Here is a 4170-nt window from a genome sequence, read left to right as displayed (position 1 = left end):
AAATAGAGAAGAGAGAGAAACCGAGAATGAGAAATAGAGGGAGTGAGGGACGGGTGAGGTGGCAGTGAAAGAGAGAGGATGAGTGGCTTAAGAGCCTAAGTGGCACTCTCACGCTACGCCACGCGTGCACAGGTGGCCCACTCAATTATTTCCACAATTCTCTTAAAACGACCCCCTTTTCCTCTTTTTCTTACAATCTCATCCTTCAAAATGTTGCACATAAGTCCTTTTAAAATAAAACCTCACAAATCTGTCCTTAATTAAATAAAAAATAATCTTGAAAATAACCGAGAAAATTGTCATTATTTCCCGTTATCTTGAATATATTTAAGGGATTCCGGAATTTATTTTTACTCTTGAGATTTTTAAATCTCCGAGTATGTTTCGAATAATAATATTGGATTACTCGAATATTCTCATTCCGAAATTTCATCGACCTTAAATATTATCATATTCCAAGATATTTAAAATTTAAGGACGTCTCATATGCAACAAGAATTTGAATTAAAACTCGTCCATTTTATTCAAATTCACAAGTCGAGCGGTTACAAAAGTTTATACATTACAGAGGTAGTGCCTCTGATTAGCTCTTCGACGCTTAACATTAGTGAGGTTGAGATATGATGATTTGTGAGGTTTTAGAGTGTTTTGAGTGAATTTCGAGTGAAACAATCTTCAAAAGACCTTCACACAGCTTTCAGTAGTAAAATATTCGTTTCTTTGATTTGTGTGCTGAGGGTGACATCTATAGGCCTTGGCCTTTTGTATACAAGGCAAATGTCTTCTTTTCCGCGTTTGACGAATGCCTAGAGACACCTCATGGGTCAAGATCTCCCTCGGACGGGACCTTCAGGCCCATGTTGAGACCCCATCAGCCGAGACTAACAATGGCATGTTCTTGGAGGTTTCTCTGAGACCCTCCTCGGCCGAGACTAGTGCGGGCAGGACCTCCGACGTTACGCCGGGACCAGTCTGACTGTAACCTGCATATGTGGGACCTCCCAAGTTTCTCGGAACTTGTTGGACCGAGACCTGCGCATGCGGGACCTCCAATGTTGTGCTGGGACTGGTCAAGCCGAGACCTACACGTGCGGGACCTCCGAGATTTCCTCGGGTCTCTCCGACCGAGACCTATCCGGCCGCATCCGTTTGTGGCACTTGGATGGGCCTACTAGCGAGGTCTTGTGGACCCACCAGTGTAGATTATGCACCGGGCTAGTTTAGCCCAATATGTTATTTTGATGGTTATGTGTGTTAATACTATTATATCGCATAAGACGTCCAAGGCATCTAGATTCTTTATCAAACGCTGGCCACTTTGACTCATCATGTTTCCAGGATTGCGAATTTGTAGGATGTCGAAGGTTTCCGTCACCAATATTTTGGTTAGCATGCGAAGTTAAATTTTAAGCGTGGTTAGGATTTTGGAATAATAGACAAAAATGTGAAATTATTGGAAGGTGCCACAATAATTGTCCTCATACATTAAGCTGCTTCTTTGTATCTTTTTTTTTTTTCTTTTTCCACCTATATTCCTCACACACGGGACATTGCTCAAGAATTCCGTACTCTTTATGACACATGATCCAATCATTCAAACATACAATTGTTTTACAACCAAAACCAATAGCTGCTAGAGTTTTTCTTTGGCACATATACAAACGAGGATATCGTATTCTTTTCTACCAGCGTATCTCTGAGCAAGCCAGGAAGTTGTGAGATCGCTTGATCCATACATGGATTTTAAGTTGAATTTAATTTACATAGGCCAAAGCAAAGTAAAATATAATAACTAAAACAATTAATTTAATTTACTTCGGCCTAGTGTGTTATTTTTTTTTTAATAAAATGAAATTTTGACTGTTTTATAAAAAAGGGTGAGCTATTGGACTAGTGGCCTAATTATCCCATAAAGTAATATGCTCTCGCTTTTCTTATATTCAATTTTGGGATTTATTTAAAAAAATTACAGTTAGGCTCATAAAGTAGTTAATTCTTTCCCTTTTTTCGATTTACTATTAGCATTTTTAGTTTTCCCCCTAATTTTATACGTCTTCATAGATACTCTACATCTCTAGCTATGGATAACATAAATAGAAATAGATACCCGTGTCGTCGCTTTGACCAACCGTCTTGATCTTCCTTCCGGCCGTACCGTGGCCATATTCTCGACTGTTGTCGTTCTTGCTCCTTACCTTCCGTATTAGCTCTCTCTTTCACCATTACAGTTCTAGCAATCATCGCGATTGCCATTCTTGTCTCCGATCTGGTCGGTTGTTAACATTGTGCTTGAATACTAAGCTTAGGTCTTATTGTTCTTTGAACATCATTAAGGTTGTTTACAACTCACTCGTCTTGTTTTGGCTACATTATATGGCAGTAAAATTTACTAAGTACGATCTTTAACATATTGCATTGATGGGTTGTCATTCCATATGATCGAATTAACCATGTGATCAAGGGCGGAGTCACAAGGGGAAGGGAGCGAATGTCCCCCTGAAAATCACAATTTTTACCTTAATTTTTTTTTATCAATAATTTTTATATTTTTAGCTCAATTTTATTTAATATTTTTAAAACATTTGCCCGTGACTAAAATTCCTAGCTCTGAATTAGAATATCTTTATTTTATGGGATTGTTTTAAACTGCCTCTATTATTGATATATTTGTTTGCATTAATACATGTTTATTTATTTGTTTGCTTGAGGAAACATCGTTATATTATTATTGAATTCATAATACCAAAAACAACTAAGATTTTTAGATTGATCCACTATTACAAATTGTGAATTTTACAACAATTAAAAAATGTTGTGAAATGATTCTATAACATTTTTGTATCATTGTGTAATCCAGTGTTGTAGAAAGATTTTACTACACTCAAATAACCGTTGTAGAATCCCAAAGATTCTACAACGCTTAGATAACCGTAGTAAAAGTACACATATTTCACAACAGTTCAAAATAACCGTTGTAAAAAGTCCGTTGCGTAATCCACAGTTTGTAGTAGTGACTATTGTATTTACTCTAATCGATGTCCATTTTGAGGTGTGGAGTCTAATCGATCGGTATGACGATTGAATACCTTACGACGATTTTGCGAATTGACCAATATTAGTCGAGGATTTTTTATTTGAGAATTTCAAGCTTGTTTGTTAGCTCTAGTATTTTCTTATACATACTCTATGCGCGCCGATTGTGTTTGTAGAGCACAAGAGAGTTGTAAACACATTTTCTTTCGATTTTGGGTATTAATGAGGAGCTGCAATGTTAAAATGAACGTAGTTTTTGCATTGAAAGCGAACCACTATAAATCAATATGTGTGCGATTGTTCTTCATATTTTATGTCATTTATTCTCTGAATTTAGGTTGGATTTGGGATAAAATCTTAACACACTATTGTCATTTATTCTCTGAGGTTTTTTTTTATTTATTTTTTTTATCAAGATATATGTACTCTTTGAATCAAAGGATGTACTGTATAATTTTCACAGTTGTTTATTCAAGTGCTGTTGTTTATTTACCAGTGTTGTTTGTTTATTTCTGATCATAATTTTAAATCAACGGAGCAAAGTCTGATGGATCAATTAAGGATGTTTGTGAAGAAAAAAATAATCCTTACAGCTAATTAATAAGTCTAAATTTGTATATATGATTCAAACAAGACAATATATATAATATAACACGATTATACGTATATAACCATGTAAAAAGATAAATAATTAGATTTAAATTTACATTTCAAACATTTAATATAATTAATAAAGGGTTATATAGCTAAATAGCCTCCTAAAAAAATACAGTTTTGGATTTAGCCAACATTTGGTTAATTTTGTGTTAATAGCCCGGCGAATTTATTTACATAGTTAAAAATACCAATATATCCTCACAACTGTTCCCGCTCATTCCCCTATCGAAAATAAAATCAATTAAAGCAAATCTTGGGATAATAACTGCCGCATATTTCAAGGGCCTTCATTACGCTCTGTAATTAATACCGAATATACACGCAATATTCTCTCTCATTCAAAAACGAAATCCAAAAAAAAAAAAAAAACCAGCTCTGGTTTCATCCCAGTTCCGGGAAATGGGACGGGTCGCCCTTATACTCTCCGTCGCTGCCATTGAGGTCACCGCAAAGAATGCACTGCCACTCCCCCGACCCCGC

Source organism: Urtica dioica, chromosome 5, assembly GCF_054948205.1.
Source record: "Urtica dioica subsp. dioica isolate 48M chromosome 5, U.dioica_male_clone48M_v1_H2, whole genome shotgun sequence".
NCBI lineage: Eukaryota > Viridiplantae > Streptophyta > Magnoliopsida > Rosales > Urticaceae > Urtica > Urtica dioica.
The sequence above is the reverse complement of the archived record's forward strand: the minus strand, read 5'-3'. Positions refer to the sequence as shown.